Raw genomic sequence first — 24,733 nt, 5'->3', positions numbered from 1 at the left:
AATTTGAATATAAATTGAATTTTGCAAAATCTTGTCAGCCCTTTATCATATTTGCGAAACACTCAAAGTAATTGCGAGACACGTCGCCAAACGACTTTAGAGTTCCACTACACCTTCCATACAGAACTGATTCATCGCAAATGCATATAGGCCGGCGCCCACTTCGTCTCTGCAAACGCACTCCCTGCACTAGGGAGCCACAAAAAAAAAAAATGATCGCCCAGCAATTTACGCGACTAGAATTACCGTATCCCGATGGCGACACCATTCCAGTTCCGCACAAATAACTGTCCACCGAGTCCCACTGCCACTGCGACGACTACGAAGACACATGCAGCGTATATACGATTTCGCTTTGTGCTGCCCAGCCCGCCTCCGCCGCTGCCGTTCATCGTAACAATTTTCTCGCGTCGCACCCCCGGCGGGCACTGCTATACCGCGCATCCGCTGCGGATAGCGTTCCCACGAAACCGTGTCGTGCCGCCGGAGTCGTTCATCGCGCAGCCACCGAACGTAAACTGTCCCAGCCTCGCCTCCCAGTGGATTCCGTCATCGAAGAGCAGCGAAGGAGGGAAAGCGGACGCGATCATAGCTGATGCAATCGCGAATCCTGGTGCGTGTATGGAGTGTCGGATTCATTTGCAGAGAGCCACGGCGACTCTGTGCGAAAACGTTCTTTCATTCGCATTCTTTGGGGACAAGTATTATTACTTCGGCACACAGCTCCCATTGCGTCACTGTTTCGAAGCATTCCCCAGTGAAATGGCCTTGATCATAGAACTCTTTCCCCTTCGCTATCTCTCTCTCTCTCTCTCTCTCTCTATATATATATATATATATATATATATATATATATATATATATATATATATATATATTGAGAGAGAGAGAGAGAGAGAGAGAGATAGCGAAGAGGAAATGTAACTGGGGAATGCTTCGAAACACTGACGGAATGATATATATATATATATATATATATATATATTTATATATGAAATAAGGGAAAGAGGTGTATACCTAAGGGCTCGTTTTTCCGTGTTCTAACACAATATTAATGAGATCTAACAGACAGTAATGCCAAGGAATGTACAGGGGAAGTTATTTAAACCAAGAGAATGTAAATAAGAAGAAAGAAAAGTGGATGAAAAAATTACCAACTGTGAGCAGGAATCGAACCTACGACCTTCGAATTACGCGTTCGGTGCTCTAACCACTGAGCTATCACAGCGGCCTTCCCTCCATCCACTTTTTTGGGTTTATCTGTGAATTTAGAAGTAGGAGTGACAGTCAGCGCCATCTATAAGCCAAACGACGAGTGTGAAAACACTCTTAAGCGCATGTTTGGCGTCACGTAGCACGTGAACTTATTATGAGCGGGCAGCTGATTAATTGTCCCTCTTATACAACCTAAACACACCAAGTCTGCCAGTACGAGACCCTCGTTCAATGAAATAAGGGAAAGAGGTGTATACCTAAGGGCTCGTTTTTCCGTGTTCTAACACAATATTAATGAGATCTAACAGACAGTGTGATAGCTCAGTGGTTAGAGCACCGAACGCGTAATTCGAAGGTCGTAGGTTCGATTCCTGCTCACAGTTGGTAATTTTTTCATCCACTTTTCTTTCTTCTTATTTACATTCTCTTGGTTTAAATAACTTCCCCTGTACATTCCTTGGCATTACTGTCTGTTAGATCTCATATATATATATATATATATATATATATATATATATATATATATATATATATATATATATCGCGACCTCACAATATGCTCGTATCGCAAGTTCTGAAGAATTTTTTTTTCGAAGCTGACGGTGAATCGTGAAACGAATGTCTAAAGCAACTTTCACATAAAAGGCAAGTGTAAAGCGGAGATTAGTGCATGGTGTTAACGGAAATGCAAATGTGCCGCAAGTGGTCGTGCTTTCATGAAGTCGACTCGCCGTCGTCTGCAGAGCATTCACAAGCTTGCGGTCGGCCGTCGTCTAAGCATGATAACTAAAAAATAAAGAACGCTTTTGAACAACCCGGTGGTAATTGACTTTGTGGTGGTTCCAGTGTTGACATGCATTGTGTCATCAGTATAGACACATGCGTAGATCATCACGTTTTTTCTAGCAGTCATCGTCTTGTCAACGGTCTGGAACTGTGCACGTGACAGTCAAACATATTACCATATTTACTCAATTGTTACGTGAGGGTTTTTTTTTTATTTCAGCTTTTTTCATTCAACTTAGCCCTAGCGTATCTAGTACTGATATTCTTTTTTTTTCTTCCTAGACATAATAAAATACCACCCCTCACGTTACAATCATGGCCATGTTACACTCCAATAAATACGGTGTTTGAATGTAAAAACAACGCGAAATTAAAAAAAACGGAACAATACACGTAATTTTGTTCATGTTTTTGCATGCAAGCAAGAACCACCAACTAGCTCAACTTTCACTTTTAGTGAAATACGGTGTGTGTGACATACGGCGTAATGCATACGCAACCGAAGTTCTCATGTGCTTCTTTGCACGTTCAAGGCAAGTTTTAATTAAAAGATGTGTTGTATGCTGCAGAACACACACCCCTGGTCATTGGTGGAAATCGACGCTGGAGGCAGTCGACTATGCACGCTCTGGATGGTTTTTCCTGTTATTAAATTCATTTTGTGGTCATGGCATTCGTGAACAACACAGTATACCGCCGGTCTCGAAGCTACTATTTTCTCGTTTGATCGACGCGCACTGTGGCATGGTTCACGTTAGCACTTGTGCGCTCGACAGGGGGGCGCTGCATGTCCGCGAAAACTCCAGCGCACGTTCCCCATGGCATGAACTGTTTAGAAAAAGTGGTTAACGATTTTGAGTACTTTGTATACTATACTACGGAGGAGCTGGAAGCCGTCTCGCGGGCCTGATAACAAAAAGTGGGTGTCGATTTGGAGCACTATGTACTCCACTATGGGAGAGCATAAAGCCGTCCCGCGGGCCTCACACTTGACGGGGTTTTGTTGAAAACGAGTTTTGTGTTTAGAAAAAGTGGTTTAAGATTTAGAGTACTTCGTACTCTACTATGGGAGATCATAAAGCCGTCCCGTAGATCTTCTGAACCATACGAACTGGCAGTGAATTCTGCAAATGAAGCCAATCGCTTGATCAAAGCGTCGAAGCACGTTATTTAACAAATTCCATTCTACACAACCTTTAAAAGTGGAATTGGAATCTTTGTCTCCTTTTAAACATTGTCTGTGTAGTTCTTGCTCGACCTTATTGTTATCAAACCATCGTGAAGCATTTGGACGGTTGCGTATGACTCTTATCTGATATTTTGCGGTGCTCTTCGGGAAATTACCTACATTAATCATTATTTTTCAAGTTTTTATAATTTACAGCTTGAAGGTTCCCCAGGATTTCTTAACTAATCTAGGCAATTCAGATGCATGTTTCATCTATTTAGACTTGTACGAGTGCCCCGCCGCGGTGGTCTAGTGGCTAAGGTACTCGGCTGCTGACCCGCAGGGCGCGGGTTCGAATCCCGGCTGCGGCGGCTGCATTTCCGATGGAGGCGGAAATGTTGTAGGCCCGTGTGCTCAGATTTGGGTGCACGTTAAAGAACCCCAGGTGGTCTAAATTTCCGGAGCCCTCCACTACGGCGTCTCTCATAATCATATAGTGGTTTCGGGACGTTAAACCCCACATATCAATCAAAACTTGTACGAGTGATGGGGCGGTGCTTCAAATACTACTAATTAAAAAACGGCAGCATATCTACGGAGTGAACGATGGATAGCGGGGCGAAGTATCCGTCTGTAGCAAGAGAGGAAGACGGGACGGCGGCCAACGTGGTCGCGTCGTTCTCTCGCCACTTTATTATCAAAGGCGATTGCCGAAGCGGAGCGGCAGCGGCTGCCACGTCCGAACCGCCAGGCCTGGTGCTCGTTCTCCACCGCTCGCGCCACGAGCTGTCGCATGAGCTGGTCGAGAGGCGCAGCGCGGTGGCTAGAAAAATGACGATGATGATGACGCTACAGATTACCCCCCCCCCCCCCCCCCCCGCAGAAATGAAGCCGGAATGAAAATAATGAGAGCGTATATACAAGCGAGTTAGGTTCGCAAAACGAAACGGGGTCCATGAGCAGTCCAGGTCGTCAACCAGTGGGTCTCTGGCGGGCGACACTGGGAGAAACGCAGCGGGCAAAGATGGCAGCGCCGGGTCGCGGTGGCCAAAAACTCGAGCGTCCCACGATGACTTGGCGGGATCACTTGAGAGCGCACCCGGTGCTTCGAGAATCCGTGTCTGACAAAGGTACACACAGGTGGAGCCGTGGGAGGGCGCCGGAGAGGCCGAGCCGGGGATGGTGGCGAGATGGTGCTATGCATTGAAACGGAACCAGGACGACCGAGTACTGAAACATAAAGGATGCGGCGGCGTCTTCAACAGCACACATGACGCCGACATGGCTGTTGACAATGAGCAGTGGGCTGGCAGTTCCGTCCCGGACGTAGCCGTCGATGGAGCACCAACCTGAGCGTTGCAGTGTGGCTGACATGCCGGCACGATTGACCGAGTCGACGGGCGTGGAAACGCCGTGGTCGAAATAGCGCACGGAAGTCACTGCAGGCAGTTAGGTCCACTGTAATTGGTCTGCCGATGTTCCGCGCAAAGGCGGTAGTCGCCTGGGTCATGATGAGGGTCATGTCTGAATTTAAGGTAGATTGTTGCGTTGTGGTGTCGCCCTTCCAAGGCTCCGGAGGTTGGCCAAGGGATCCGGAAGGCGTGGGCTCTACCGGAGACTTGGCTGGCGCACCCGTGCTTGTCGGGGAAGCCTGGTGGATGTCCGCCTGTGTGGTGGTTATGGATTGTGCTGGCTGCTCTGCCATTAGCAAATCTGTCATCTGGTCCTTGGTCATTGTAGCAGCATCTCGGAATTTCTGCTGTAGCATGTCGCGGGTAACAACTTCAGCTGCTGGAGACGTCAAGGGAGATGGTAGTGGCTGCTTGCAGCATGCGCAGATTGCCAAGGTTGATGGAAGATCATGTTCATTGGATAATGTCGACTGTGGAAGCTCCGGAATCGGGTGCCGAATAATGGGTGAAAATATCTCGTGCTCAGACTCCGAGGCGCGCGGCAAGGTAGCCGTCGTGGAGTCTGGGGTCGCTGAGGTGTCGCGTGCCATTGATGTCACGGAAATTGTGACATCAATGGCGGTGAACCTTTGTACGTGAGCGCCAACGGAACGCAGCTCTCGGTGGTGTAGTCAGTGGAAGTGCGAGCATCTTCTACCTCGTCGTCGTGGTCGGGTGCAGAATTCAATGTTCCTGTGACCGGATTTGAGGTAGAGGGAGTCGTAGCCGTAGTGGTGAGGTCGTGGTTATTAGAGGGTTGCGTGCCGGTTGGTAGCACACGTTGCGACGCAGTGAGAGCCCCAAAGTCGCGGCACCCTGGAAGCGGTCGGTACGTGAGTCCGTAGCAGGTGAGCAGCGCAGTGCAGAAGGCGTCATATGGCTGCGGGCTCGTGATCGATGTGGTAGCAAGATGGCGAAACTCGACCGGCAGCGCGTCGAGCAAGATGGCGTGCATAAGCGGCTGGTCCGCGACGCCATTCCCAGCGAGAACGGCGTCGAGCCGCATGAGCCATGCCCTGGGTAAAGCCGGGTGGAATGGCGGCACTGGCGGGCAGAGTGGCAGAACCATGGCAGCTGGTAGCTCACCGAAGGGCGTGTCCTTGAGGTCACCAATGTAGCAAGAGCGAACGACACGACCACGTTGGCCGCCATCCCGTCTTCCTCTCTTGCTACATTGTTCTTCACCGCTCGCGCCCCGAGCTGTCGCATGAGCTGGTCGAAAGGCGCAGCACGGTGGCTAGAAAAATGACGATGATGATTAATGGCGATGATGATGACGCTACATGTCCGTCCATTCGTTCTTGCTTCTATCCATCCATGCGTGCGTCTGTGTGGCCGCCCGTGCGTCCATTCGTCCGTCCGTGCGTGCATCTGTACGTGCGTTCACACGATCATCTGTGCGTACATACCTGGTTTCGTATACTCGCTGCAGGTTACACCCAGCGAGTATAACGTAGCAACATTTTCCTGTCGGATATCGCTCAATGTACATGACAATTGCTGCTAATGGGAAATGAGAGACAGGAGAATCCAGCTTTTACTTACGGCTTGTGCTTCGTATCTTCTTCCCACCTTTAACCACCTCGAGTTCATTCATGGTATATACTAGTAAATTGTATTCATGGCACTGCGGGTGAACGCTCGCTAAACCTTTCTAAAACTAAGGAGGTTACACCCAGCGAGTATAACTTAGCAACCCTTTCTTGTCAGATAGTGCTCAATGTACATGTCAATGGCTGCTAAGGGTGATCGCAGCGTGCGCGTTAACTAAAAGCCGAATGCTCCTGTCTCTCATTCTCCCTTAGCAGTCATTAGCATGTACATTGAGCACTATCTTTTATGGTTCAACAACGCACAAAAGAAATCTTTCACCGGCACCACCTTGGAGGTCAAAATGTTATACTTGTCACACACTACAACAGCTACGAGGGACGAACGGGTGTTGTTATAAGGAGCTTAGCCCCTAAAATATTTCTAGTTGAGGCCAGTGTATATCTATCACTCGCTACTCCTTTTCGTGGAACGAACAATGCGCGTTAGCAGTGCTGTCTCTTCACTTATTGGCAATAATATCCCTCCGCACCCAACCGCGTTAGACATTCTTTAATGAGAACAAAGATTGTTTATCTTGGAAGGACAATAGAGCCAGCCAGTAAGATAAATCAAGTTCACAGTCACAGCTGGTGTTGACGAGAAATGTTTTCGCATCTCGTGCACTCCCAGCTGCATTGAGCCTTCGTAGGAGTGTGACAAGCCCTGCCAAGGTACGAGAGATTCGCCTTGGAATGACGTCATGTTTGCGCGTGACAGTTACCTACACGCCGTTCCCGTCTGCACGTGCCATCGACGTATCTCGTGAATAGAAGCGGCCATATGCCTCTCTGGTAGGCCAGATTTCTGCTGCTGCGCAGGAACTTCATGAGCTGGAAACTAATATTTATTATTATTATTATTATTATTATTATTATTATTATTATTATTATTATTATTATTATTATTATTATTATTATTATTATTATTATTATTATTATTATTATTATTATTATTATTATTATTATTATTAACTTACGCATAAATAACATAAAACGCAAAGATTTCAGTTTTTAGGTGAAACAGCACATTACAAGGGCAACTGTTGTTTATTATGTCCTAAACTAAAGGAAAGGCGCACATTTGTGTTCTTGTGATGTGTAATAGATCTTGTATAACAAACCACAATGCGTAAATGTGTGTTAACGATTGTTCAATGCAGTATGCAACCTCATTCAATCTATATCTTTATCCGGAGCAGCCGCTTACTCAAGAAAAGATCTCATGTTGATGATCTCACAGTACATCAGCCCAGAAAGCCACACGAGCCCTTCTACAATTTTTGAAGGCTCGCTGTGAAACCCTGCACTGTGTGCGTGGTGTGAAATGTGCATCTCTCTCTCTCTCTCTCTCTTCTTTATTTTCTTATTCCCCTCTCCCCACATATAGGGTAGCAAGCGTTGCTTATGTATGTATATATATAGTTAACGTCTGTACCTTTTTTATATTCCTTCTCGTCTCTCTCTCTCTAAAATGCGACTTCTCTGTTCTATGCATTCTGCTCTGCTGCTCTGCTCAAAGCATTTTACGATTTAGAGAACTAGGTGCTATACAATGGGAGAGCTATGCGCCATCCCTGCTGAAACCAAGAACTGTGCGTTACTTTGATATTAGCCAAAAGGCCGAGCAAACAAAAAGACTAAAAAAATTCAAGGGGTCGAAGATAATATTCATTGCTAGAGTTAAGAACAATGTGCATGCACAGGCATGCATCACATGTGTCTAGGTGTACTGTTAAGATCCGGCAATTCTTATACCAGAATGTATCATATATATTTCAGATAGTTATTACAGAATCATCCCGCCGCTCTAGCTATCTCAAGTTCGTTCAGTATAATTTGCTGTTATATTTGATAGTGCCATTTCAAAATGCATGATCTTAGATGATCTGATTGCGATAATTGAGTTGTCAGAAATTTTCAGCACGTTGTCATGATATAGTGCAGCATATGCCAACACAAAATAAAACAAAATCCTTATACAAATGTTTTACATAGTGCAGTTCTGAAGATTGAAAGCAATGAGAAAGGACAACATCCTTGCTATTCTCTTAAAGCGCCAAAAGTATAGTATAGTTTGTTAGATACGTTAGATCCCCATTGTCACTCTTCTCTTGTCGAAATTAATTGCGTTTTATGTGCACGAAAGGGACTCTGTTGAAGGATCCTAGCAACGCTCGTCTTCTGATCTATCTTTGTAACAGTTACACACCGAACACTAAACAACAATAGGCAAGCGAGAGACGTCCAAGCCCGGAGCCAAGGTTACGACGAGGTGACACGTCTTAATCAAGTCTCTGGTGAAGGCAAGTGGCCCCGTCGAAACGATGCCCCCCCCAGCAGAGACTTCTCGTTACTCCTCGGACCCAGTTGGTCAAAATAAATCTCAATCTTCCGGTGACCGGACAGCTTTGCGTTCTTAGTAGGATTCATATTAAAAGGTTGTCCACTGTAATTCACACACCAGTCGCTTCATCTCTCTCCTCTCGAGAAAGAAATTAAATATTGTTTTTTTCTTGTGAGTGTGTTTGTGTGTGTCTCCTCCTTGATTAGACTTACTTTCGCGTAAGTCTCAAGACTTACCCGAGCGAGAATGTACTTCTCTCTCTCTATCGCTTTCTTCCCGAATCGCAATGGAGCACTGCACAAAGTAACACTGATCTAGCAATGGAGCACTGCACACAAGTAACACTGATCTAGCTTTAGTCTGCTTCTTAAAATGTAGTGCAAGTAACATAAGGCTTACAAAAAAACGACCAAGTATGTTTCGTTGTTGTCGTTTTGTTGTTGATGATTACGATGACGACGACGACAACGACAATTATCATGATGATGATGATGATGATGATTTTGGTGTTGTTTCTGCTGCTTCTGTTGTTGTGTACGTGGAAATTCCGTACTACGCGTGTCTTGACGTCACCAAACTAAAGAACTCTACGATTCGCAGTGATTAGAATAACAGAAAATGGAGTTTTTGGAAGCATTCGCATGTTAAAAATTCACTCGCTCCTTAAATAAACTTAATATAAGGCCGCACGCTGAGATGCTATAAAAACCCAAGCACTCAAGGCACGCATGATTCAAAGGCAAAGTGAAAAACAAACGTTTCTGGACTTTCGCTTACAACGCCGACCACGCGAACTTCGCGAACGCTCAAGTGAAGTGAAAACGACTGCCCTAGGGTGAGCATGATCAAGTCAAAACGTGATAACCGGCAGTGCATGGCTTCGTATAGACGACATTATGCATCACACGTTTATGCATTCTTAACTATAGCCGAAGCACAAGCTTCGACTAGATAAGGAAGCCACCAAGCTCCTTAAAGCATTCATACAGCTTCATTTCATTGGTGTAGCTGGTGCACATTTCTTTCTTCAATTTTCATTTGTTTAATAATTTATCGTAACAAATTATGAGTACCACAATAGTGGTTTTACGCGAGGATGTTTTGATGTCGAAGCTTGGAGGGTCTAGAAGGGTTATTAAATACAAGCAAGAAAAAATAGTGGTACATTCAATTTCGCTATGTGTTTAACACCTTCAAGACAGAATCTTACCTGGCGTTGTAAACACAGGCGTGTGCAGGATTACCCTTCAGGGTAGAAGGGGGGGGGGGAGGCTCGTTGCAGTGACCCTCTCCCTATTATGTCAATGTAAAGGTATCACTTAGCACCCCCGTCCACCGAGTCAAAGCACCCCACCTCCTTATCATTTCAATGTATAGGGCCAATTTCACCTCTCCCCCTCTTAGATGACCAAGGGGGCGTCCTGCCTTCACCTCTCTCCACTAAGTACGCATGTCTATGGTTGAAAATGTGGTGGTAACGACGCCTTTAAGCTGCCGCGGTTTCTTCGGGCATGGACGAGCCCCAATTGCACTGTAAGCTTTGCCAACCCACATTTTGCGCATAAAAATAGCAACCAATAATCACCTACAGTGCCATCTCGCTCGCCCGTGCCACACAAAAGCCCGTACCCATGCTTTTCTTTTCTACGCGTAGGTCGCACGAAAAAAAGCGCGAACACTTCGCATAGGATGTGCGTGTTCGAGGCGTGAAAGCCCGAATTTTCCGGGCGATTGGTCCTTGCCCGCAGGGGTTTCGAAACATGACGTCACAGGGGGCAATCAGTGACACCTACACTAGAGATCGAGAGGGGAGACATTATTAGAAGACATAGGGGACGGCCTGAGCAAATGCACTTTTTTCTGCTATTTTACACAAGGAATACGCGAGGGGGCGTGTATACGTGTACCAGAATCGATTAATAGAGATATTTAGCAAGGTACGAAAACATGTTACGAAAATACGATATGGTTCCTTTCCGTATGCGCGCACAATATTCACGCATGCGCACTCGTCAGCCGGTTCCGTATTGCCGGCTTACCCTAACGTGTTTCCGTAGCTTGCCGAAAACCTCTATTAAGGCGTGCGCCGCTACCTTTTGTGTCAGAGAGTCATTCCACTGTTGTTTGTTGTTGTTGTTGTTGTTGTTGTTGTTGTTGTTGTTGTTGTTGTTGTTGTTGTACTTCTTCTTCTTCTTCATAAAATATATGCATGCTTGTGGAACGGCCCCCTTCATAGCGCAACAAGAAGCAAGAACACAACAAGAAACGACAGACAAGCACGGCAAGCATTTCTTATTGGATACTTGTTTCCTGCCACGCTGTGAAGCAAGTCCTTCCACGATTATGAACCAGAGCCCACACTGGCACCACCGTCGAATGCATGTTTGTGGCTTAGTGCACTTTATACTGCGGAGATTAGATTTGAGGCGAGTCCTTTGCGAGTACTTGTTCATAATTCGGTGCATCGACACAGAAAAATTATTAGTGTTGGCTGTGAACGCACAGCGAAATAATAAATTAAGCATAAATGTGTATAAAAGACGAAAAGAAAGCGAAGTGCGTACCACAAGAACTCGCCCGCGCAGATATATTAAAAATCAATCTGGAGGTTACGATCTAACCATTAAAAGAAACGCGTGCTTTCGCGTGACGCGCTTGGGTTCGGTGCTCTCGATGAGGCCTCGACTTAGCCCGTCGGCACCAGCCGTTCGGGATTAGTAAGTATATGAGCACAAAGCAGTTTCGTAGTCTAAACCGTTCTATGCAAGACAACAGTTCAGTGCCAAAGTGACTGTCCCAGCGCTCAGATTGTATTGGCGGGGCAACCGAATCAGCTGTTGCACTGACCAAAGTCATCACGCAACCTAGAGCATCTTCTTCACCCGCACCGCTTATGACGCTTTTGGACGCGCTAAATATTCGTATATTACAAGAATGCACGTTCAAACCACACACAAATGTTTTGCGCTTTCCACATAAAAAAGTGAGATTCTCCGAGGAAGCGTAGTGGCACCACCGGATGAACCAACAGCAAATATATAAAGGCGAATCATTTCACTACAGCCTTTGTTGGCCCATTCAACAATTCGCGCTTCAAGAGATGCACGCGGCGACAGCGAAGTGGGCGGTCAACTGACACAGCTCGTGCAAGGAACCCAGCCGCAACAACCTCGACGGAATCCCCGCGAGCCTCCACGTTCGAGCGCGTGGTCTTGCATGGAACGAAACCATCCACGCGCCGCCGACCATCCGAGGCTGGCTGCGATAGCGAGGGGCTTTTTTCTGCGCCACTCACCTTGGACGAAGCAGCACTGGCGGGTAATCGGAGACTGGCCGGGAATGCGGCGGGCGACAACAGCGGCCAGCAGCCACGACCGTCAGTCAACGCATGCCGGCACGTATATCGCGCGAGCAAAGCGGTGGCCCCGGGGGTGAGCGGGATGTCGGGAGCAGGGCCCAGCCTCGGAGAGATGGCGACCGAATCCCAGCATCCTCCGGGATGCGCAAGCGCCGCGTCGGAGGAGCGGAGGAGAGCGGAGAAGGGCTGGCAGTGCCGCGTACGCGTTGCCCGTTGCCGCTCTCCTCGCAGCAACGGTACAACGGCGCCTGACTGCTGCGCCGCTGCAGCGCACCGCGGGAGTCTGCAGATTCTTCGATCGAACAGCTGCGCGCGGACGTCTTCTCTCTCTTTCCATATCACCTCTTCTCCTCTTTCCCTCTTTCCGTTGGTCTCTGCGCTCCGGCTCCTCTCATCGGCGGCCTTTTCTCTGGGGGAGCGGCTCCACCTTCTCCCGTCGCAGTCCATTCCATCCTTCACGCTCCCTTCCCTGATTTCTCTTTTCGTCTCCCGCTTTCCCGTTGCGTTTGTTGCTTTCTCCCCATTTCCCCAGCGCTCAGCGACGACAGAGGACCGGCCATTCGCTCGCAGCACCACGGCACAGCGATACTTCCTGGCATCCCTGCGGTCTGCACCGTACTTGCCCATAACGCACCCCCATTTACCTGGGTTTCCCGTTCACCTGCACTCCCTCGGCGATCACAGGGAAGGATCTCTCTCTGCCTTCTTTTTCTGCTATCGAGCAGAAGGGCGGCAAGGGAAGTAAAAAGGTTGCACCACACTATACCTTTATTGCTTTTTCTGTTATCCACCCTTCTGTGCATTTTCACTCCTTTCTTTCTTTTCTGCTAGGTACCTGCTCAAGACGGCGCTGAAAGTGGGTTAAAGCTCGCTCACGCGTAAGAGGAACGGGACAGAAATAGGAAAAGTGCTCGTATCGTGAGATTGTGGGTCTGGAATGGCCGTGCCTTTCTGACTACGGGACATCTCACTGAATGAACTAAAACAAAATAAACGCGAAATAAATACGCTCTTATATTTGCATTGGTAGATTGTTTGTTGTTCTGTGTGCGCCCGTGCGGGAAAGCCCTTGTCGTTCTTTCTGGGATTGCTGTTCCCACGTTACAAAGTCGTTTGTAATGCAGCAGAGATTGTAGATGTCGAATACAGACAATGAAAAGCCTACGATGCGATCGCCTTTATCTGCCAGATTTTTTTCTTCATTCTTGCTTCTTCGCCTTCCTGCATTTAACACCATTATTAGTTGTGTTTCTTTTTCACCATCCTGCTTCACTCCTAGCCAACGAAACGTAGTAGGGAAACCGAGCTTTTGAGCGGAAGCAGGCTTACAACGAGCAACGTCGAAGAAACAGCGAAGGGCTCCGCAAGCAGAGTTTTTGAGTGTTAAGTCTAAGGGTCATGCCATGCCACTGAACGACGACCTTCACCATTTGGTAAGGACTATATTCGTGCGCTTCGCATCGCATTGAACGCTTCGCATCGCATTGAACGCTTCGATTGCCGCACCAGAAGAAAGCCTTTGTTTTTGTTTTACTTAGGCGTTTTCAATTTCATGCATCCAGTTGTAATCATACTTCCTGTTTCCTGTTTTAGTGATTGATGTTATAGAGGCCGAGAACAATTTCTCATATTGAGTTTCAGTAACAGCTATGGCTTGTATACATAATAACCAGGAGTAGCGCAGCTAGCGTCATTCAGTTCACTGCATAAATCTCGAGTACAACGATGAAAAAAAAAGCAAAAAATGACACACTCTTATAAGCTTGTGCGGCCGATTTAGAGCGCAATAGCACACCGACACTTTTGAGCGAATATTTACACCACTGCACGCTTTTGCGCAGCGTTCGCACAGCGCTCCAGAGGAGTTCTAATATTCAAAAAGTGCGCACCCTAGGCTCAAAACCAAGAATAATTTTCTTCCCACTTGAGCTCGCCGCTTTAAGCGAGAAAACGCCGTGGACGTGATTGATTACCTCCAATATTCGGCTCCTCGTGTTCTGTGTAACTTCCGTGTTCTGTTCGGTTCGATACAATAAGAGCACAGACTGCGTTAACCAAACTGGAGACACGCCAATGAGAAACACCTTATGGTCCACGAAGCTAATGAAGAGTTACCACCTCGAAAATGTTTTGTTTCTCTGTCTTCGCCACATCGTTTTATTTCGTACGACGTAGTTTACGGCGTTCATACGATTAACATGTGGAACATCCTTTCTTTTTTTCCTAGTGCGACACTTACCATACATAAAGGTCATTTTGATTGCGCACGTAGGCGCAGATAAGCAATGCTTGTGTTACAAACCCAAAGATCATGTTTTTCATACCACGGGTAACAGCGGGGTACGGAGTGCCACAATCACGTGAAAACTAACCGCGCATGCCTATCTTTTGTCAATGTAGCCTAGATTAGTTCAATGTTACTGCAATAGTGTGCAGTTCTTTTGAAATAGTGTGCCATTCTGTGCTTTTGTTTATTTACGCTACCGTGTGACATGGTGTATAAAACTACGAACGCCGTCAAACTTGCGCAATTATGTTACGCTGAGCTGATTATGGCGATAGCAGCATTACACGACAGTAAAATTCCCCAATTATTTTTTTATTTGTTCAATTTAGTTTGTTTCAGAACATTCACTTCCGCCTTCAACACGACAGTGAATAAGAGGCTATGGCGCATGAAGCTCTTTCTCTGCAAAGGGCGTGAGTGTGGTCGTATGACAGTGTGGAAACTCTAAATGAGAACATTTACTTCGCTGTTTCAATGGTAAACATAATTACTGTGTCACGGAAAAACCAATTCTTTAAATATGCAACGACTTCATTTTTTTGCGGTACACGCAACACCGTTTCTGAAAGAGTATCGTATTCCTTTGTTGGTTGAAGTATTCGACACTTTGAACACTGGCTCATTAATTAGGCTAGAATCCCTACAATAGAAGTTTGAGCGGGAGTCCTTAGTAGGTGACATTTTCAATGTGATCATTCTGAAAAGTGGAAGCGGTTCTAGAGGTTTTTCTTTCTGGGTCCCATACGCAGCAGGGACACCTGGCAACAAAAAGGCAGGTAAACATGCTTCCCTGCAGCAGCTCAGGCAACAGTCATTAAAAAAAACGCAACTTCATTTAAGAACAATCAGCGAAGAATATGTAGTGCTGTTATCAATGGCAGTAAGTAAAGGCTCCTCGTACACAAATAACATGCTTAACCGAGAGAAGCCCGTACTTGGAGAAAGACCTGTCAGCACCAAGAACGTTTAGTTTAGGTCATCATTTTACACCGGATCCGAATAGGGCCCTCTCATCTGGCGCGCTTTTGAGTCACGAGCGACAAACAGCTAATCTGCGAAAATTTTTCAGAACCCTGAACAATTATACACATCCTAATCACCGATCCCTATAATACGACACGACAATATTTCGGACAACTGTGCAAGCAACCATGCCTATTCGCCCTACTTTACTATTTGGAGACGATACTCATGAACTCTTTTTTGCTGTGGCGAGGTTGGTAAGAGAGAATGCGACTTTTTAAATAAGCAGTAAACGGCTAAGCTAATCACCTTTTGCTTGGCGCATCGTAGCCTAAGCTGCTTTTGCACCATTAAAAATGAAATTAGGCATCTTAGTCCTTGATTGATTGATTTGTGGTGTTTAACGTCCCAAAACCACCATATGATTATGAGAGACGCCGTAGTGGAGGGCTCCGGAAATTTTGACCACCTGGGGTTCTTTAACGTGCTCCCAAATCTGAGTACACTGGCCTACAACATTTCCGCCTCCATCGGAAATGCATCTTAGTCCTTGAATGTCTAGGTATGTTTGTTTGTTTTAAAGGAGGTGCGTCACAAAATTAGGCAACTATTGACTATTTGACGTATGGGCTGTCATACTGGGCTGTTAACTTTCGTGCTTTGCCTGTTTAACAACTAAACTATCAGTGTTACGGTAGGCGCATAAGTATGAAAACGGTTTGACGAGTGCACGCAATGTTTCATGGCGCCATCGATTCATGTCGCAATATACAAAAACAAGAAAACATCGACGTAACAGTCTAAGCAGGCGGCATCCACGTGTCTTGGGTAAAGTAATGCATAAATGTCCTACTTATCTCGATACCCATACACCACAAAAGTAAAGATCTTCTCTCAATCATCTCACTCTTGCACTTTGTCTCACAGTCACTCGATCACGCATTTCCTCATAAGTTACAAATACACCCCGGCAGAGTGCCTTGACGACTGAGTTGTTCTAAAGAGGCTTGCGCGTTGGAGCAACACAGTTTGTTTCAATACAAATGTATGCTTGATGGACGCGCCAGAAAAACGAATTCCTTCATCCCTATGACCAGACGACAGGGTCTGAATACTCTCGCGACCTAACTGGGGCGTCCTAATTTTTACGAGTGAAACTTCACGTTCGTTCAGTGATCGTAAAATACGGGAGACTTCTAAAGCGAAGGTAAGTCTTTCTTCAAACATTGTCCTCTTCCCATTCGTGCTATACTCCCGGTTTTCAGAACGTCGCCCAATGTTGCAGAAATCCTTCTGTCAGCCAACCTTTCAACCTTCAATTGCTACGCGGCAACATCTGAAGTCATCGTCGTAAACATCTCCAAACTCTTCAACGATGCATTACTGTTGATGTTTTAGCGCTATGTACATCGACATAAAAACAAAACCTGCTGTACTACAGCCTTACGACTTCTTTTTCTTCCTTTTCGGGCTTTTCGTACCTGCCTGCCACACCTCCGCTGTAACATGTACCTGCGATTCGCAGTGAAAAGTTGTTCGAAAGCAATAGAAAATTGAGAACGTAGGAACGTTGCTGCGGAAGACTGCCTGTGTCGTCACTCATTTTGTACGTGAAAATAAATTGCGCGATGTTTCGAATAACTGGTCTATCACCTCGTAAGAACACGTTCTTTCGCAATATTCTTAAAAGCTCGCCATAGTGGCTATAGGTTTGGCGTAGCCAGGAATGTTCCGCATACCTTGCGTGCATAGGGTGGTGAGAAACAATGAAAAGGCATCTGCTTCGGGACATATCTCTCAAAAATCTCCCAATGGATTTCTGCCGCGCATTGAAACAGGTGAGGCACATCAGTGGATGATACCGGATGTCGTCAAGGGACGGCTTTCAGCTCTCCCGTAGTACAGTACTGTAAATCGTTAACCACTTCTTTCTAAACAAACAGATGATTTAAGAGCGCAGTGAGGGTGCACTGCGGCGCGTATAAACCGCAACGGAAGATGAAACGACGTGCCCTTTACGGCACTTCCTTTTTCGTAACCGTCAGGGCGAGGAATGTTGCGATCGTTTCCCCGTCCGCAGAGCAACAACAATAACAACAAAGGTGAACTGGAAGCGCAATTTTACGGCCTCTTTCCGGCACTGTGTTAGTCGTGAAATTTTATTTTTTGCGTGCTTTGGCTAGGCTGCTGGGTTTTGTTCTGAGTACTTGGTGAACTATGCCTCATTTTAACACAATACCCCCTTCTCTTATGTAATAACCTGTTCAGAGTTCTTAAGAGATTAATAAACTATGATGATGATGATGATGATGATGATGATGATGATGATGATCAGAGACAGAACTAAAGAAGCGTGAGATGGCCAAAATGAAAACCTAGCCGTATGAACGCAACTACGTGACTCTTCCTGGTACTTTGGGGTATACACTTTTGTAAACAAGGGCCACGTAAACATCAACCGATGGTAACAAGGGGGGGACTCACGGTTATAGTCTCGTGCAGCACGTGCATTTCCGGTGTGTCCCTGTCCTCGTCCTTTTCCGCAGCCGTTGCTTTCAAGTCACTTCGGTTTATTGTCATTTTCTTACACGCTCGATTCCATAGCTACCGGGGTTACGCAACTTGCCGGGGGAAGTGATCTTTCTGGAGATGATCACACGGAGCCGCCAGGGGACATTCATCAGCGAACTATGAAATAGAGGGAACCGCGGGGAAAAAGATGCCAGAATAGAGTAGAAACAAAGTAGAAATGAAGTATACGCCAAAAGAAAAAAAGGTAAATGAGAAAGGCTGACTGAGAGAGAGACGTAAGGAGTCAATGTGCGCAGCGATTGTTTTTTTTTATTATTGAAAAGAGCGAAAACCCTCAAAATGGCAGTTACTATAACTTTCTTTCCTACTACGGTTTTCCTTTCTGTGAAAAAGATGCGTGGTGCCACGTTTCGTAACTCAGACAGTAGCTGTGCTCAGTGCCACAGGGAAAAGAGTAGGAGCATGAAAAAATATGAAAAAGACTGCGTACGTGATCAGAACGGCGGTTTCAGATTACTGGGATACGTCTCATTGATTGATTTGATCGATATGTGTGGTTTAATGTCCTAAAACCACCATCTGATGATGAGAGACGCCGTACTGGAAGGCTCCGGAAATTTCCGCCACCTGGGGTTCTTTAACGTGCACCCAAATCTGAGCACACGGGCCTACAACTTACCGCCTCCATCGGAAATGCAGCCGCCGCAGCCGGGATTCAAATTAACGTCCACATTCGTAAATTGGAATGGGAACACCTATATCCAAAAACAGGGTATTTGTATTGGTTCCGCCATTGCACCCGTCCTTAGTGATATTTTCATGGCCCACTTAGATCGATTAATTGATGAGAGGTTGTCGGGAACTAAGGTTTTAAAGATCTTCAGGTTTGTGGATGATTATTTGGTTTTTTTAAAGTGTGATGCCAAAGAGTTTCAAAGTGCTGCTGTTTTGACACTTGAAGTATTTGAGACAGTTTGCCAGCCTCTGAAACTTACCCATGAAATGCCCTATGGTGACACGCTCAGGTTCCTAGATCTGTCATTGCAATTTCAAGATGACCACGTTTGCTGGCTTTATGAGCCCAGGAGCAAAAAGCCATTGTTGCCTTTCTCTTCTGCACATACCAAAGTAGTGAAGAGGTCTGTTGCGCGAATGTGCCTTTTTAATTCGTTGAAGAAGTCATGTTTTCACCTCATGCAGAAGAGCTTTGAGCAACAGGTTTTGCGTCTGAAGGCAGCAGGCTACCCACAACGAATGGTTATAAGCGTCGCTGAATCGCTACATAGGGACCTAAAGAAACAAAGTAGGCAGCGTATTACCACTTCCCTGCAGCAGCGAAAAACAGCTGTTGTCCCCTATATCCATAGTGTGGCGCACAATCTTAAAAAGATTGGTAATAAGGTGGGCGTCCGAGTGGTTATGTCTGCTCCTGAAAAACTGTCCAGAATATGTCGCCAAACTTGTCCTGTTTCAAAAGAAAAGAAAGGTTGCCAAATTAAGCATCGCAATAAATTTGTTGAGTGTGCACAGTCTGTTGTTTACAGAGTTCCCTTGTCATGTGGTCTTGTTTATGTGGGAACAACCGAAAGATGCATCAATGAAAGGCTAAAGGAGCACCACAATAAAGTGCAGAAGGGTACTGATGGTCACTTGGCGATCCACTGTAAGGCGTGCGGTTGTGTACCTTATTTTGATAACACGTGCGTGCTGTATCGAGACAGAGATTTGTTAACCCGTTTGATAGTAGAAGCGGCTGAAATGACACGCGATGATTTTGATTGTGTAAGTGCACCCTCTATCTCGCTCACGCGGAAAGAACTATGTTTTTTGGATGGGGTGATAGACAATAACGGATAGCGATGTACGGGACTGGTACGTGTGTTTTTTGTTGTCTACCATTTTTATCTATTTTATTCACTTCGCTCTTTTTCTCTTTTCTTCCCCTTTATATACTCTGACGTTTGAAATAAACGTTTAGTTGAAGTTAAGCGCTTGTGTTGTGTGTTCTTTGTTATAGTGGCTGCGCTTCTTAGCAAGATGGATCCTTACCAACTGGCCCGATACAATTGTTTATCGGGATTCAAAGCCGCGACCTGCGGGTCAGTAGCCGAGTACCTTAACCACTACACCACCGCGGCGGGGCTGTGAAACGTCTCAATACTAATAATATTAAAGTTATGTGTGTGTTTAGGAAAAGTGGTTAACGCTTTGGAGCACTTGCTGCCCAACTACGGGAGAGCGGAGAGCCGTCTCATGTGCATCGCAAAAACCCTGACACTGTTATGTGTGTTGTCATTTCTTTGTCTACAAGCGCTGACAAGTGTACGTACAGATGCGACCCACCAAGGTGCACCGGTCTCGTGCCTCTTAATACGTATGGTTTTCGCATAACCGATGCCCTCTAAATCTTGAGCTTGAGCAGAATGGTCGTTTCTGATTGGCCATTTTTGATCTGTTATCGAGGTTACTTGCTCAGATTTGGGTGCACGTTAATAACCCCAGGTGGTCTAAATTTCCGGAGCCCTCCACTACGACGTCTCTCATAATCATATGGTGGTTTTGGGACGTAAAACCCCACTTATCTATCTATCTATCTATCTATCTATCTATCTATCTATCTATCTATCTATCTATCTATCTATCTATCGAGGTTACTTGCGATTAATTTCCGTCACCACATTCCTTTGGTGCCTGGATATCAACGTGCGACCATTGTTGCAGTCGCATTACAAATGAGGCGTTGCTTTGCTAAGCACCCGCATGAAGGTCTGGTTCAAGGAGGTTTAAGGAAACTGCTTGGGTGAAAATTACGTTTCGAAAGTGAAGACAGACCGTCGCCATCTTACTCTAGGCAGTGTCAGACATTGTGTTCAGAAGAATTACTAAACAATTTAGAGTATTTTGAACTCTACTACGGGAGGGCGTAAAGCCGTTCCGTGGGAAAACGAGCGTGCGCCCGTTGTTTCGGAGCACAAAAACAGCGGCGTTCGGCTCACATGCGGTACACACTTAACAGCGGCAATTTATTTGCATAGGCACTGCTCAGCATGTGTCTTGGTGTAACTGGTTTCCTTAAGAAACCTCGAAGTATTCGGAAGTATTAGTAGAGAGCATGCCATCTGCACGTGTCCCTGTTTAATACAGGAGCAAAGATATCTCACTTCATGTGTAGGCTAGCATTCGTGTTAGCAGAACAAAAGCACTTTATCTCGAATTCAGTATCGCGAGAGAAAGCCATGTTTTGAGGTAGACTACAGGCAAACGCTGGCTTCACATCTGCTCCCAAGACTTCGTGAAAGCTACCACTCGAGAATTTTTTTTTTAAACCTCCTAATTCTAATTCCGAGCATGGAGGCATGGACTCTAATTCCGACATGGAGGTCTAATTCCGAGCATGGAGGCAGGGAAAAGTTCGAAAGAAGAAAAAGAAAGGAAAAGAGAGAGAGAAAAAAGACAAAAAGAAAGAAAGAAAGAAAGAAAGAAAGAAAGAAAGAAAGAAAGAAAGAAAGAAAGAAAGAAAGAAAGAAAGAAAGAAAGAAATAATCAGGTCAGGCAAGCTCTACACAAGCTTTCCTTGCCCCTAGTTCTCCATTAAGGAAAAGTATCCTGATATTTTTGCTTTTTTCTTTAGCGTCTACACTTGTCAGCACCCCATGCAGTTTCTACGCGGCAAGAGCAGCACCAACTTGTTGAGTTTACCGCAGAAAGTCTAAGTCTTACAGTAATGTTCTTTTTTTTTCTCGTTGCCTACATGCCCATTCTCCCATCCTCCTTTTTTTGCGATATAAAACCACCCTTCTCTCCAGTGCGCACTTGCACTTAATTCTTTGTATGCGTACTAATGCCCTCACACCAGGAAATATACAAATGGTGGAAGAAATATCAAAGACGGCAACTTCGAAAGACGGTTGTTGGTGAAACGAAACTGCGTGTCAATGGTTACTAGAAATGCGCCGAAACAGCACAGCCACGCCATTCTGTTTGCTTTGTTTGTCAAATGCGGCGTCAATACATGATAAGAACTTATGCTGCTCACATGTAATAGTCAACTCGCGTGGTGTAAGTACCAGTCGTGAACAAGACGCTATTACCCGCATTATTATTTTCATTTCTGACATTATTTACACTATCCTGACATCACTATATTGTGTCAGGAACATGTAATATATTGTTTGTGTTCTGATGCTACTCGTAGAATAACGTTTTTCGTTTTTTCAACGCGACATTTATATTCCAGTCAACCTGGCGTTTTTGATTTATCCATCAGACCATGACGTTTGACATCACATCATGTTTTTTGACAGATATCAAATGTGAAGCCTTTCTTAGAGCACAAAAGATACTTTGTTTCTGTATTCGGTTACAAGTGAAAAGCCGCATCGCTTTTTGCCGCGTAACATTCTCCTTCCAGCCAATGGTGCCGCTGCATCACGTGACGTCGCAGCCGACCGCTTTGCTGCCTGCACTGGACCCAGCGTGGACCCAGGCATCCTCGCCTTAAAAGTACTTTCTCGGTAAGCCTGCATTTAAAGTGCAGATGAAATCTAGGTTGTTTTTTTTTTTTTCATGCAGACAACGTTACAGTGGGGCACAGCAATACTGTGCGTGAAACAAAATATTAAGGTGACTCTCTACCATCCTTCACTGCTTTTGTGTTTTGTGCCGCAATAAGAAGCGTACAACCTGAAGTGTTAATCTTGCACTAACATTTCTGGTAAGTGTGCAGAAATATTATAAACAGAATTTTTTTAATCTGCGTTCGCTCTTCTACCATCGGTGGGATGAATGCCCACAACACTGGTGGGTGGAGGCGATGACAATTGTTTTGCTGGTGAATGTCGAAAACTGAAACCACGTGTGGTCTTTGCAGGCTTTGTCAAGTTTCGTTTATCAATAAAACAAATACCTTAGTAGTCGTTTAAGGCATGCACACATACATTTTTTTTTGACCGGTGCCAGACGCCGTGCTCGCGTTTCTCCGCCGTTTGCAGGCACGCATGTAGCCAAGCAAACGCACCACCGGCAGCGTCACCAAGCTCCTCTTAGAACGCGCGCAAAAAAAAACAAGCGAAAATTAGTCTTTGACGCAACATACAGCTGTCTGAAGTGTGTAAAATACAATTTTTAAGTTATGCATGTTTGTCTTCAAGGCAACTAAGTCCACCAGCGAGGATTTCTTGTCCTACCCGTACATTTACGACATCGCTGTTGGGTGACGCTAGCGGTCAGTTTTGGTCGATTTGCAACATCAAGTTAAAATTGTATTTATTTTTCATGAGACAAAAGCATGTACGCTGTGATGAACGATCTTGTGTGCGCGACAATCAGAGAAAGAAGTTTCCAGGCGGTAGACAGAACATTTAATGAGAACTAACAATGATGCCAAGGAAAATACAAAGGGATAATATTACAAGCAATCGTGATATAAATGTAAAAAAAAGGTTAACGGAAAGATGATAACTTGTAAACAGCCCGATCCTGTCGAAGCTGTCGACTCCTTCAAACTGAGAATAAGTGCATGCTCAGAAAATGTGCTCAGCTGAGCTCATCGTTCGCTAAGCTTCTCCTTCTTGGGGGCGTAATCCCACATCAGCGCATTACAGACGCGTTTTTCGTATGAGTGGGAGCGTGTGGCGCGTCTTCAAATATCACTTCCTCGAATTCTTGCCACTGAGTAGCTTCAAAATACAAAATCAGAGTGAATTGTTTGACTATTCACTCAGTCTCTTCATCTGAATTGAGCCAATAGGGGTGAAGGAGTGAAGCCTATAAGAAAGGCAAACCTATAGTATACGACAGGCCCAGCTGAACGAGCTTTGTGGACATGCGCTTATCCTCGCCCCTTTTGCAACTCAGCTCCGTCGTATGGCACTGAAGCACAGAACCATCGCTGCTCGCTAGCGATGGTGGGCTGGCTGTACCTTCCCCAAAAGAACAGTGATATTGGCGAAGGAAAGCCTCTTCGCCGTGTGTGGGATTCCAGCTGCTCAATGAGTGAGGGATTGACACCAAGGAGGTTTCGAAAAAATCCTGTTTGCAAACAGCGTGACGTCACTACCCCGCCCACCATCCCTCTCTCGGAGAAGGTGCTGGTTGGCAAGAAAGTTCCGTCAGCGGGATCATTCTGCATGACAGCGCTGCGTGTATAAGCATTCCTCCAACGGAAATTTCTGTGGTTTGTTATTCTCTGAAGTCCCAGCTTTAAAAAAAAGCGTTGCTGCATAACGTCCACAATTTCGTTAGCTTAACATGTGAAAATTTGTGCGTCGTAGATGGCAGCCATGCACTTACTCTAGCTAATGTTTCCACTGTGACATAAAGTATAAGTTTTAAAAAAGAAAAAAAAAGCTAGCCCCAAACACCGCACTATTGTATAACGCTCAGCCGCCAGCGGGGCTGTTTTACCAACCAACGCCTTCATGTGCGCCAGTGACGTCAAGCCATGACGTACCTCAGTAGAGGTCTATTGCTGGAGTTGAAATTCTTGCCCACGAGTAAAGCCGTGCCAACCGTAAGATGGCGGCGGCGGCAACCATCTTACCAGGGGCATGATGAGCTGTTGGTGTTCGGCGATTGAGAAGGAGCGTTTTCCTCACACGCCCAATGAGTTTAACATGACAACCTTTTTCGGTCAGATAGATGCTTCAAGTGCGTTCTTGTGTTACCAATTATCTTTAGAAAGCCTTGAACTCAAGGCAAATTTGATTGGAGATGTCACCAATACTAGTCTCTGTGAATTATTTCTTCGGAAACAGCTACCTTATTTTTATAACGTACGTAGCCTTTATGCTAACAAATCCGAGCCATTTGATGTCAAATTGGGCACCATCAGAAAGTAGCATGTTTCTGAGATCTTTCTAGGGCAAAAGCTGGCTTCGTTACTGCTGGCAAAGCATTGCGGGAGCTTCCACTGCAGCAATTTTTTAAACCTCCTCCTTGAATCTGATACAGGCCACGTTTTATTTTCATGAGTGAAGGACCCGTAGCTCGCACTTATTTAAGTGCTGAAGGCCCTGCACTTGACTGAACGTTGCTGT

The 24,733-nt window shown here is 45.6% G+C and overlaps 1 protein-coding gene across 2 annotated transcripts in view; it reads right to left on the bottom strand.

Moving 5' to 3' along the window:
- The window catches only part of LOC119169665 (vesicular glutamate transporter 3), a 230,896-nt gene that overhangs the window by 83,896 nt on the left and 122,267 nt on the right, over positions 1-24,733 (bottom strand). Inside the window, exon 1 of one of the 2 annotated variants that reach the window (XM_075887090.1) lies at positions 11,852-11,997. The exons of the other annotated variant lie outside the window; for it this stretch is intronic. The gene's annotated coding sequence lies outside the window, so the exon portion shown is untranslated. Of the gene's footprint in view, positions 1-11,851; positions 11,998-24,733 lie in introns of those variants that run through there. 2 annotated transcript variants of the gene reach the window in all.

The sequence above is a fragment of the Rhipicephalus microplus genome, chromosome 2 (assembly GCF_043290135.1).
Source record: "Rhipicephalus microplus isolate Deutch F79 chromosome 2, USDA_Rmic, whole genome shotgun sequence".
Lineage (NCBI taxonomy): Eukaryota > Metazoa > Arthropoda > Arachnida > Ixodida > Ixodidae > Rhipicephalus > Rhipicephalus microplus.
This window is presented reverse-complemented; position numbering and strand designations above follow the sequence as displayed.